Consider the following 14390-nt stretch of genomic DNA (forward strand, 5'->3'; position numbering starts at 1 on the left):
GTTACTGGGATTTTCACGCACAACCATTTCTAGGGTTTACAAAGAATGGTGTGAAAAGGGAAAAACATCCAGTATGCGGCAGTCCTGTGGGCGAAAATGCCTTGTTAATGCTAGAGGTCAGAGGAGTGGGCCGACTGATTCAAGCTGATAGAAGAGCAACTTTGACTGAAATAACCACTCGTTACAACCGAGGTATGCAGCAAAGCATTTGTGAAGCCACAACACGCACAACCAGCAGAAGACCCCAACGGGTACCACTCATCTCCACTACAAATAGGAAAAAGAGGCTACAATTTGCAAACGCTCACCAAAATTGGACAGTTGAAGACTGGAAAAATGTTGCCTGGTCTGATGAGTCTCAATTTCTGTTGAGACATTCAGATGGTAGAGTCAGAATTTGGCGTAAACAGAATGAAAACATGGATCCATCATGCCTTGTTACCACTGTGCAGGCTGGTGGTGGTGGTGTAATGGTGTGGGGGATGTTATCTTGGCACACTTTAGGCCTCTTAGTGCCAATTGGGCATCGTTTAAATGCCACGGCCTACCTGAGCATTGTTTCTGACCATGTCCATCCCTTTATGACCACCATGTACCCATCCTCTGATGGCTACTTCCAGCAGGATAATGCACCATGTCACAAAGCTCAAATCATTTCAAACTGGTTTCTTGAACATGACAATGAGTTCACTGTACTAAAATGGCCCCCACAGTCACCAGATCTCAACCCAATAGAGCATCTTTGGGATGTGGTGGAACGGGAGCTTCGTGCCCTGGATGTGCATCCCACAAATCTCCATCAACTGCAAGATGCTATCCTATCAATATGGGCCAACATTTCTAAAGAATGCTTTCAGCACCTTGTTGAATCAATGCCATGTAGAATTAAGGCAGTTCTAAAGGCGAAAGGGGGTCAAACACAGTATTAGTATGGTGTTCCTAATAATCCTTTAGGTGAGTGTATATATATATATATATATATATATATATATATATATATATATATATATATATATATATATATATATATATATATATATATATATATATATATATAGGCTATTTTTTATATAATTTTTATTTTGTGATATTTAATACTGCTTTTTCAAGTGTCCTTGGTCTGTTATGCATGTTAATTAAAACAAACACTAAACACTCTTTGACACTTTCATCATTGTGCAGTTTATGTTGAGGAAGGCATGCCGATAATTAAATTCCCACAGCTCTGCTTAAGCTGTATAGACAGATAACGGCAGCGCTCATCAAATTTAGCTCAGAGAGTGTGACTCCAGAGATCTGTAACAGCTGAAAATCATCACGTCTTCCCATTATAGGACGATGTGCCTGAATGGGTAAGCATTTAATTAGCCAAATGAGCACTCACTCTTACATGAGAATTGGCTTCAGGGAATTTGTTTTTCTTTTAACACTGAAAAAAATAACTTTCTCTTTAATATTGCACATGGCAGAAAAGGCTTCACAGTACTTTTGTAGAAATATCAAATATTATTTACATAGCTACAAGAAAGAGTTTAAAACAAACAGTAGAAATGTGACTACTAAGATAGAGCTATTAAATATGTTTGATTAATACAAAAGAGTTCATTTTAACTAATTCAACTCCTCGGTTTATCTGTCCGGAGACCTTTACGATGTATTCAACAATTCAGTTTTGCGAATGTAGTTTGAAGATTTGGTTTTGTGTTTAATGTTGTGAGAACATGGGTGAAGATGGGAAAGATGGGTCAGTACTTAATTTATTTGGACCAGCTTGATCCTAAGAATCACAACATGTAAGTATGAATAATTATTGATATACAATATGTTTATGTAAAATACCAGAGACAGCTTGAAGAATGTAGACAAATCACACATGATTATAATCGTGTATTTATTTGGTTTTCATCTGTCTCTTCCCTGTGCCTTTTAACTTTGTTGATACCTGACTAATGATTCCACATATGTCATAAATTGTATACTCCAGTTAACTCGTATAACTCCTCTTTTCTGCTTATGAGCTCCCTCTGCCTGAAAGGATAACAGTATACTGAGACAGGAGAGATCGTTCAAACCTCCTCAGATCGCATCATTTTGTGGAAAATTAATGTAAATGCTCGCTCTTTCTAAAGAAATGTGACGTAAACGTGATATTTTGTCAATATTTTTTTCTAAATGCATAATCCTTTGGACTTTATGGCTTAATTGAGTTGTTTTGTGAATTCCTGTCATTGCAAATATACGGAAGCAGGTTCAAATGAATCGGTATGTTTTATTTTTTGCGAAATGGTAAATACCAGTTGATTCAGTATGATTGACACAAATTAATAAATTACTGGGTTTCGTTTTAAAAGTCTTCAAATTTAAAACAGAACATGGTCAGTCCTGTGTCTTCATCTGCATTGCATTTCTAGACTTCAACAAGGCCTGTGTTAGTGGTACATTATAGCAGACTTAAAGGTCCCATGGCATTTTTCTATTATTGTATAGTGTTTCCTGAGGTGTACTTATATTGTTAGTATGATTTTTACATCATAAAATGTCATAATTTAGAAATAAAAGGCATTTTTTCTATAATGCTGTTTGCCCTGTGGCTGAATGCCCTGCTTCAAGAGGCGTGTCTGCTGTGAGACTTCAGCAAAAACGCCCACTGTTGTGATTGGCTGACATCTTTGCATTTTAAATGAGCGGAGGGGGCGTGGTTTAACGAGGCACGAGCAGGCACGAGTCTGCCAGAGACGGATGGACCTGAGTTCACTTCTCATCAGTTCTCAGCACGTCTCAGTTCAGGGTGAACTGTTGTAGTTACTAGCATATACTTCAGGTTATTAGTTTATTTCTAGTCGGAGGGGCTGTCACTCATGTCAGAAAGTTAGTAACTTTAGTAAATGATGGATCAGCGCTGACTCGAGACGCGAACCGTTTAGAACGATTCATTCCGATTTGGTGAACTGGTTCGGTTCACTAAAAAGAATCGATTCAAAAGAATGATTCGTTCGCGAACCGGACATCACCGAGACGGTTGCGATTGCTAACAAAGTTATTTATAGTAACTACTGAGTTATGAGAGCGCTGTCTGTCAGCGCGAGTTTATTGTGTTTGTATCTGAGAGTTCTGAATAAACACGAGTCCCAGTCACGCCGAGTCCGTCTTCATCATTATTACCAACTTTGTAACACATGCAATGTAAGTTACCATTACAGCGAGATGAACGAGTTAGTAAGTGTTGAGTATAGCATTATTTCTAGATATGTTCCAATTATATGAATAGTGTCAGTGACGCGCATTGAGTAACTTACACAGCGCAAACAAAGACACAACAGCAGTAATCGAATGTAATCCAGTTTATTGTGGGGAAAGCTGGCTAGCCTAGCCCAGATATGCTCACGCTTACCCTCCTTCTGCTTAATCTCACGCCGCGTTTGGTGCCTCCGCTGTGGGCCAGATGCAGTACTGGGGGTCGGGGATGTTGAAGGCCGAGCTTCGGCGTATGTGAAGTTTATCTCTAAAGATGTGACTGCTGATGTTAAACAGAAAAGACTGTAAGCACATTTTAGAACAGATAGACGCGATGAGGACGTACAAAAACACTGACTCACAAGATAGAAAACACGAAAACACCGTTCTGTCGGGAGAGAGAGAAGCCGCAGTGTGTGCACGAATAATAAATAATTAGCTACACATTAGAAATCAATGATCACAGATCAGAAGGAACTGAAGAAAGACTTCTGTTTTCATTTGTACATCCAAACACTGAGAAACTGCAGCGTTCACTTGTTCACAAGTAACGTTAATGATCTCGAGTGTTTGCATGGGCGTGCCAGATTCTCTGGGCGGAGGAAAGGGAGGTAACTGTTCCTGCTTGGACGTCAAACCAGGAGACGTCAGGATTGGCTCGTCTGGCCTGTCATTTTCTCAAAGGCAGAGAAAGACAGCCAGAACTCGGTTTTACACCGATCAACATTTCTATCCACTTGGGGACAAAATTCAGGCTAGGGGAACTCATATTAATGTTGAAATACCTCATAAAATGAAAATTTCATGCCATGGGACCTTTAAACCACATGTTCTCTCTCTTCTCTCATAGACATATGAACCCCTGGTCTAACCTCAGAAGAGAGCCAAGTACCAAAACTCAAGTCTGAGAGTGGATGACCAGCACCAGACAGAGGTCCCTTTGGGGTGCAAGTTTGTCCATCAATGGGTGCCAGTGCTCAACAACATTCGGAAGGGCCAAGGGAAGGGTCAGCATTGGTGCAAGCTAGGCGGTCTAAGAGCCTGATATACCAGTAAAAGATTAGAGTGGGGTAGAGCAATGCCCTAAATGCTAGAAAACCAAGGGGTCTGGACGACATAGATTGGTGGAAGGCCACAGAACTGCAGCAGTTTGCTGTGTACACTGGCAAGATTGTACTAAAAGGAATTTTGAACAACCAGCTGTACGATCATTTTATGGCATTCAGTGTTGCCTTGGGTCTTCTTCTTTCACCAAACTTGGCAGTGGACCACAACTACTACAGCAGTCAGCTGAAAAAGAACTGTATGGCGATCATTTCATGGTATACAACATACATTGCATGATACATCTACCAGCAGAGGCGATGAAAATTTTTCCACAGACTCAATCAGTGGTTACCACAAAGTTCAAACCCACAAGACCAAACAAAGCTTTCATTCTATATACAGCATACACTTTAACTCTTTTCCACACCCCATCCCTTCTCTTTTTCTTTTTAAATTTCTTTGCTTGACATTCATCAGAGCTTTCTCTTGCAGCAACCAACGGACTCCGTTTCCGCGTGTAACTGTGTGGAATACCCATCTCTGTTAAGGTGTCCAGAAGGACGATAAGATTCACTCACAAACCTCCTATCTCTACTCCAGTTGCGTTCCTGTCTTGGGCCGTTTCTCAGTACCAAGTATGCCAACTTCTGACTTGTGTCCTTGGTAGTTTAGACTTGCCAAGTTCGACTCGGGAGAACGAACTCCCGTGGACGAGAGGGCACAAGTCCGGTACTCTGCTAATGGAACAGTATTATCACTGTAATAAAATTAAATATGACATAAAGTTAGTGAGTCCCTGCTAACATACAAACCGAAATAACTAACTGTTCTCACATCATGTAACGTTAACAGTGTAGGTCAAAAACACATAAACGAAGGTCTACTACATTTCAGTGCATCTCTCCATATTAAACTGGTTAAATTATCTGTAAACCCTCGCTACCAAATTAATCTCCACCATATTTATTTTAAAATATTTTATATATCTTATTATATACACTTTATTGTGATTTATCTTCTAACTTGTTTTTGTATACATTTTTGATATTTCTGTCAGTGTAAATATGTTTACGGTCTTCATTATCTGTCTTACTAAGGAGGGACTCCTATTTTGATGGGTATTATAGTCTACGGAGCAATACGGGTAGTGAAAGGTCTGTAATCTGTATATGTTTGTTTAATGTTAGTTTTATGAGTGTTTTTGTATATTTTGCTGTGTATGTTAATTATAATACAACGGAGAGAGAGAGTTTCGCTAATGCACACTTACAGTGATTTGTTTTGTGGTGAAAAAGGACGCAATAAACTTGATAAACCATCAGTAAAGTTTGGCCATCAATCAGGACGGGGTCCGCTACAGTCGGTGTCCAAAAACAACTTGGCAGAAAAGGCTTCACAGTACTTTTGTAGAAATATCAAATATTATTTACATAGCTACAAGAAAGAGTTTAAAACAAACAGTAGAAATGTGACTACTAAGATAGAGCTATTAAATATGTTTGATTAATACAAAAGAGTTCATTTGAACTAATTCAACTCCTCGGTTTATCTGTCCGGAGACCTTTACCTTTATTTATTTGGTTTTCATCTGTCTCTTCCCTGTGCCTTTTAACTTTGTTGATACCTGACTAATGATTCCACATATGTCATAAATTGTATACTCCAGTTAACTCGTATAACTCCTCTTTTCTGCTTATGAGCTCCCTCTGCCTGAAAGGATAACAGTATACTGAGACAGGAGAGATCGTTCAAACCTCCTCAGATCGCATCATTTTGTGGAAAATTAATGTAAATGCTCGCTCTTTCTAAAGAAATGTGACGTAAACGTGATATTTTGTCAATATTTTTTTCTAAATGCATAATCCTTTGGACTTTATGGCTTAATTGAGTTGTTTTGTGAATTCCTGTCATTGCAAATATACGGAAGCAGGTTCAAATGAATCGGTATGTTTTATTTTTTGCGAAATGGTAAATACCAGTTGATTCCGTATGATTGACACAAATTAATAAATTACTGGGTTTCGTTTTAAAAGTCTTCAAATTTAAAACAGAACATGGTCAGTCCTGTGTCTTCATCTGCATTGCATTTCTAGACTTCAACAAGGCCTGTGTTAGTGGTACATTATAGCAGATAGGTCAATTCTGGCATCCCACTGCACACAACATTTTCCCGGTCATCTTTTGCAACCGACATGCTCACTGAACCTGCATGACGTAGGGTGATAATTCTCCTATTCTTAAATAATAGTAGGCAGTATGCAGTGTGTCCTGGGCAGTAAGCAGTAAGAGCATCCCTGCACCCCAATGTGCATACTATCCACCCTAAATATTATTGAATATTACTAATGTCACATACTATTTAGGATGGATAGTATGCACATTGAGAGTCAGGCCATCTCTGCCGTACCTTAGCTTCTCATGCCCTCTGCTGGTCAGCAGATATTCTGGCAACTGCTTCCTTTGGACAAGAAGTCAGGGCTTGTCCGCTTGTCCGGGACAAGTGGATTTTTTGAAGGGGCAAGTGAAAGAGAATTTTACTTGAACGACCAGACAAGTAGCCTGATAAAACGTCATTAACAAAAAATAACTAGGTAATCATCAAAATGCAAGAATGATTCTGCATTAATTTAGTGTAAGTGGCAATCGATAGTGGATGATAATAATATAGAATGTATAATGAACTGATGTTTACGTCCTTGAAATGGTCTATAATGCGCTGTTGACGCTAGGGCAGCCTCTCAAGGAGAAATCGAAACAAATGTGCACCGCTCACACAGAGAAACTCCGTTAACACACTGCGGTAAACATGTAGAAATGTGGAGTTTATTTATATTTATAACATATGATCCAGTTGCAATGTCACATTACCAAGAGTGCTGTTTTCCTGAATAACGTCACGACTGAAAATGACACTGATTTCATATGTTCCATAAACAATTATTAACATTAAGTCAATTACACATACATTATAGATGCAATATGTATGTATTTGTTAATTAATACCAGTAATACCAATGTTGCTTTTGACTGGGGGCACCAATAATGATTTTGCCTAGGGCGGACACCCCCACACACTCAAAATTAAAGACGATCTTTGAGATGCACGTGAAAGACTGGAGATTTTATTAATTGATCAAATTGCACTAAAATAACAGCATACAGAAGCACGTTTTCAAATAAAAAATAAATAAATCTGCAACGTTAAAAACAAATCAGCACCACTAGTGCAAAGGAAACTAAATAGGCCTACAGTGGGGAGAACAAGTATTTGATACACTGCCGATTTTGCAGGTTTTCCTTCGTACAAAGCATGTAGAGGTCTGTAATTTTTATCATAGGTAGGCCTAATCTTCAACTAACGGAATCTAAAACAAAAATCCAGAAAATCACATTGTATGATTTTTAAGTAATTAATTTGCATTTTATTGCATGACATAAGTATTTGATACATCAGAAAAGCAGAACTTAATATTTGGTACAGAAACCTTTGTTTGCAATTACAGAGATCGTCTCAGGTTACGTATGTAACCATGGTTCCCTGAGAGGGAACGAGACGCAGCGTCAAAACGCTTAGAGAACGCTTCTGCGTGATTGCGTCTTGAAGCACTTGTGGAATCAGTCCAATGGACAGACGGAACGTCATAGACGGGTGACGTCATAGACCGGAAACTATAAAGCACCCGTGAACACAGACAGAACTAGCTTCTGAAAAAGCCTGAAAGAAGTCGCTCACGGGCACACAGGGAATATGGCAGGGTGACGCAGCGTCTCGTTCCCTCTCAGGGAACCATGGTTACATACGTAACCTGAGACGTTCCCTTTCAAGGGAACTCGCGCTGCGTCAAAACGCTTAGAGAACGCAATACCAACGCCGCCATAAGAGCATGTGACCGTATGTGTGAAATCAAAAGTGCACACTACTACGATAGCACCTGCACCCCAGGAGTGGTCAAAGCAGATTAGTTTCCCTTGGTCTGACGCCAAGGAGGACAAAGGCCAGCAGTGCTATAGGTATTACAATGCTAGTAGAATTTTTTCCCCAGCAACATAGCCTGGCCTAGGATGAAGAGAACTTTCCCTATGCCGGGCGCAAACCCTTGACTGCAGATCTATGCCTCAAAAAGCCACGAAGGAAACAAGTAACTAGCGGGTGTCTCCTCAAAGAAACCTCACCCAAAAGGAGCGTGGAAAGCAGCTAAGGCTGCCACATACACCTTCAATGTGGCTAGAATACAGTTTCCTAGTGGACGGAGCTCTGGAGTGATATATGGTCTCGGCAGCCTCGGCTGAGAGACCTGAACTTATGGGCTGGGCCCCCTCGGAGGCCAGGCCCAGTTTCACCCTCCTGGCAGGGGTGATGATCAAACCTCTCACTTAAGAGTTAAATTCCCTACTGAACGGAATCTCCAGCGGAGAGCCATCCAGAAGAGAAACTAGGTCTGGGCCCTACTCGGGCCCGCCAGTACGGAGCTATTAACAGCAGACGAGCCACGTCTCGGCGAATTCTCTCCAGAACTCCCAGAAGCAGAGCAATCGGGTAAAGGTGTACAGGGTGGCCTCGGCCATTCCCGTATCATGGTGTCCAGTCCCGGAGGAGCTGGATAACCACAAGAGCTCCGCCACCTCGGTGTGGAGTCTATATTTACCCGGGCCTCAGCCAGTGCCTCAGCAGGATCACTCATGATCGCTCCCCCAGCCCGCAAAGGAAGACTCTGTCGTTAGCGTAACGCGACGAACATGAGTCTCCAATACCGGCCTTTAGGACGTTAACCAAGGATCTTTCCACATAACTAGAGCACGAAGGCATCGCCGCGTGACTTCAATCATGCTGTGCAGGTATCCCCTCAGGGAAACCCCTTGGTTATGAGCCACCACTGTCATGGTCTCATGCTCAGCAGGCCAAAAAGGTATCCCCGTTGGACGCAACTGCCATGAAACCTAACAGATTCTGCCATGGTGCCAGTCCCTCAAGACTGACCTCTGACATACTGCGAACAGCAAGCGCAGTGCCCTGAAGCACGAAGGCGCAGGGAACAACTGGCCTGACTGCTCTAGGACCCTCCTCGGAGGGGGCGCACACCCCAGGGCCACTACGTTTCCGGGTGGAACCTGAGATAAGCTTGTTAGGGACCACTGCGCCCCGAAACACACGAGGTGGCGGGGTTAGCAGAATGGTCCCCCCCAGACATGATATTGATATCGTCGGAAATATTAGAGATACCAGTCTCTCGAGACTGGCCTCTGGTGTACCACAAGCAGCAAGCGCAGTGCCCTGAAGCACGAAGGCGCAGGGATCAACTGGCCTGACCGCTCTAGGACCCTCCTCGGAGGGGGCGCACATCCCAGGGCCACTACGTTTCCGGGTGGAACCTGAGATATGTGCTCGTTAGGGACCACTGCGCCCCGAAACACACGAGGTGGCAGGGTTGACAGAATGGTCCCCCTGAGGGCACCGAAGGGAGACGGGCACCGTATAATGAAGTAGAGACCGCCTTCCTATGGAGGGGATCCTCAGAGACATGATATTGAAATTGTCAGAAATATTATAGATACCAGTCTCTCAAGACTGGCCTCTGGTGTACCACAAGCAGCAAGCGCAGTGTCCTGAAGCACGAAGGCGCAGGGAACAACTGGCCTGACTGCTCTAAGACCCTCCTCGGAGGGGGCGCACATCCCAGGACCACTACGTTTCTGGGTGGAACCTGAGATGTGCTTCCTTCTTTTTCTTTCTTTTTTCAGACTGCATCTACACGCTGCCTCGGCAAAACATGAGATGCAGTGTTATATTGCTCTAGAGAGTGACCACTCATGATTTCTACCCCCAGCCCGCAAAGGAAACTCTGTCGTTAGCGTAACGCGACGAACATGAGTCCCCAATACCAGCCTTTAGGGCATAAACCAAGGATCTTTCCACACAACTAAAGCACGAAAGCATCGCCGCGTGACTTCCATCATGCGGAGCAGGTATCCCCTCAGGGAAACCCCTTGGTTATGAGCCACCACTGTCACGGTCTCATGCTCAGCAGGCCAAAAAGGTATCCCCGTCGGACGCAGCTGCCATGAAACCTAACAGATTCTGCCATGGTGCCAGTCCCTCAAGACTGATCTCTGACATACCGCGAACAGCAAACACAGTGCCCTGAAGCACGAAGGCGCAGGAAACAACTGGCCTGACTGCTCTAGGACCCTCCTCGGAGGGGGCGCACACCCCAGGGCCACTACGTTTTCCGGGTGGAACCTGAGATATGAGCTCGTCAGAAATATTAGAGATACCAGTCTCTCGAGACTGGCCCGTGGCCACAAGCAGCAAGCGCAGTGCCCTGAAGCACGAAGGCGCAGGGAACAACTGGCCTGACTGCTCTAGGACCCTCCTCAGAGGGGGCGCACATCCCAGGGCCACTACGTTTTCCGGGTGGAACCTGAGACATGTGCTCGTTAGGGACCACTGCTCCCTGAAACACACGAGGTGGCAGGGTTGGCAGAATGGTCCCCCTGAGGGCACCGAAGGGAGACGGGCACCGTATAATGAGGTGGACACCGCCTTCCTACGGAAGAGACCCTCAGAGACATGATATTTATATCGTCAGAAATATTAGAGATACCAGTCTCTCAAGACTGGCCTCTGGTGTACCACAAGCACGCGCAGTGCCCTGAAGCACGAAGGCGCAGGGAACAACTGGCCTGACTGCTCTAGGACCCTCCTCGGAGGGTGCGCACATCCCAGGACCACTACGTTTCCGGGTGGACCCTGAGATATGCGTTCGCCAGAGACCACTGCGCCCCGAAACACATGAAATGGCGAGGTTGGCAGAATGGTCCCCTTGAGGGCCCCGAAGGGAGATGGGCAGCGTATAATGTGGTGAACACCGCCTTCCTACGGAGGGTTTCCCTCAGAAACCTGACATTGATGGCATCAGGAGTTTTACTTTGACAAAGCCCTCTTTATGACAATAACGGTCTTTCAATACCGCCTTGCCTGAAGAGAACTTCACTCTGCTTCCACATTTTGGAATTAGAAAGGGCATGAAGCACTCAGCGCATGCTCTTACCATAACCATGGATTTTTAGAAATATGTATATATATGTTCCATATATAAAGAATTCTCAAGCCACAAAGAAATATGATTTAATTTGTCAAAATGAAATGCATTCAAAACCACTCAGATGTTCACTCTTTTGGCTGAATATTATTGGCATAAAAAATGCAAAGAGGAGTCAAACATAGGAACAGAGAAAAAGGCTTCTCTTTTTCTTTTTCTCTTCCTTCTTTCCCCCATTTATAAATGCATTGTGGCAACATGATCTACGTGTTGCCTCGGCAAACACGAGATCCATTGATTTCTCTTATATTTCAGAATGTAATCTACGTGTTGCCTCGGCAAACACGAGCTCTGTCCATTATATATGTATTTTTTTTTTTTTTTTTTTTTAGCAGACCCTGATCTATGCGTTGCCTCGGCAAAACGCAAGATCAAACGCTACTATATTGCAGACTGTAATCTACGTGTTGCCTCGGAAACACGAGCTCTGCAAATCCGTTACATTCTTAGCAGTCTACACGCTGCCTCGGCAAAACGTGAGATGCAGTGTTTATATTGCAGACTGTAATCTACATGTTGCCTCGGCAAATATGAGATCCGAGTCGTTATTTTCTCTTTTTCACTACGTGCTTTTCTTACACATTTGAGAAATTTATCAATGAATGTCCGCCCACTCCTTTTTTATGAAAGCTGACGCACATACATATGCTTATGCACTGTCTCTGTGCTTCACCCAGGGCGGAAGGAACCGCAAGCGTGCTTCCAACCCTGAGATGAAACACTGGATCCGGCAGGTGAAGGCAGAGAAAGGGCGATGCCCGTCTCTAACCCCTCTGCCGGACCTATTTGCGATCCCCACGACTGAAGCCGCCGCTCTGCCTCGGCAGAAGGGACCTGAGCCGCGGGGAACGCGAGCCGAAGCGCCCTCGAGCGCCCGGCGGCTTAACGAACAGTCAACACACATAGAATATGCATCCCCACCCGTAATGAAATGAGGGCAGGGATGAACACATCCAGTGAATTGCTGTCACGTTTGTTTTACTTTTATGTTTTTCTTTTACAAGAACAAAGGTGGAAAACTCCTGCCTAACTTTTTTTTTTTTTTTTTTTAAAGACAGACAAAAAACACCAGTTTTTACAGACAAGATTCACACAGAGCGCTTCTTGAAGGCGAAGAAGCTAGTTCTGTCTGTGTTCACGGGTGCTTTATAGTTTCCGGTCTATGACGTCACCCGTCTATGACGTTCCGTCTGTCCATTGGACTGATTCCACAAGTGCTTCAAGACGCAATCACGCAGAAGCGTTCTCTAAGCGTTTTGACGCAGCGCGAGTTCCCTTGAAAGGGAACATACGTTTCCTGTAGTTCTTGACCAGGTTTGCACACACTGCAGCAGGGATTTTGGCCCACTCCTCCATTCAGATCTTCTCCAGATCCTTCAGGTTTCGGGGCTGTCGCTGGGCAATACGGACTTTCAGCTCCCTGCAAAGATTTTCTATTGGTTCAGGTCTGGAGACTGGCAAGGCCACTCTAGGACCTTGAGATGCTTCTTACGGAGCCACTCCTTAGTTGCCCTGGCTGTGTGTTTCGGGTCGTTGTCATGCTGGAAGACCCAGCCACGACCCATCTTCAATGCTCTTACTGAGGGAAGGAGGTTGTTGGCCAAGTTCTCACGATACATGGACCCATCTATCCTCCCCTCAATACGGTGCAGTCGTCCTGTCCCCTTTCCAGAAAAGCATCCCCAAAGAATGATGTTTTCACCTCCATGATTCACAGTTGGGATGGTGTTCTTGGAGTTGTACTCACCTTCCTCATGATCATTGATGCCCCACGAGGTGAGATCTTGGATGGTGCCCCAGACCGAGGGAGATTGACCGTCATCTTGAACTTCTTCCATCTTCTAATAATTGCGCCAACAGTTGTTGCCTTCTCACCAAGCTGCTTGCCTATTGTCTTGTAGCCCATCCCAGCCTTGTGCATGTCTACAATTTTATCCCTGATGCCTTTACACAGCTCTCTGGTCCTGGCCATTGTGGAGAGGTTGGAGTGTTTGATTGAGTGTGTGGACAGGTGTCTTTTATACAGGTAACGAGTTCAAACAGGTGCAGTTAATACAGGTAATGAGTGGAGAACAGGAGGGCTTCTTAAAGAAAAACTAACAGGTCTGTGGCCCTGTCCACACGAACACGGGTATTTTCAAAACCGCAGCTTTTTCTACGCGGTTTGGCTGTTCGTCCACACGCAAACGCAGTATCTGGTTACTGAAACCGGACTTTTTTGAAAACTCCGGCCAGGGTGAAGTTTTTTAGAAACTCTGGTTACAGCGTTGTCGTGTAGACGGTGAAACCGGAGATTTCGGCTTGTTAAGTCGAAATGTGCGCCGTTATCGCTTTTGTTTATACATGAGTGGAGTCTATGCAATGGCGGACGTAACTTTTAATAACTCTGCTAACAGCGCTTATTACATATATACAGATACATGCGCAGTTATCTCATTGTATTGCAGTACAGAGGCGCCAGAATACAATAATACAACATAGTAAGGCAAGTGTATGAAGCTTTAGTCCACTTGAGCCCTGCCCCTGTGTATATACAGTTACCTGTCACTGATTCCAAAGTAAACTTGAAGAAGGGTTTCACTGAGCCCATGGCATCCCTCAGTGCATCGGTGCCGTGGATGGGACCCATGTGGAAATCAAGCAGCCAATCATAGCGCGGTTTTGCGTTTTCATGTGGACGGAGATTTTTTTTAAACCGTGCTTGTGTGGACGCGATTGTTTTTTAAAACGGAGGAGGAAAAACTCTGGTTATAAAAATACCTGTGTACGTGTGGACTAGGCCTGTGAGAGCCGGAATTCTTACTGGTTGGTAGGTGATCAAATACTTATGTCATGCAATAATACGGTGACGCATTGCTGCCACATACATATTTTTTTTCACTCAATTATGTCATAATAACGAGATCTTATGTTGTTTTAACAACATATTTTCTCATAATAACGAGATCTTATGTCGTAAAAACGACAATTTTCTCGTAATAACGAGATATGTTGTTAAAACGACATATT

Source organism: Gobio gobio, assembly GCF_949357685.1.
Source record: "Gobio gobio genome assembly, chromosome: 6".
In the NCBI taxonomy this organism is placed as follows: Eukaryota; Metazoa; Chordata; class Actinopteri; order Cypriniformes; family Gobionidae; genus Gobio; species Gobio gobio.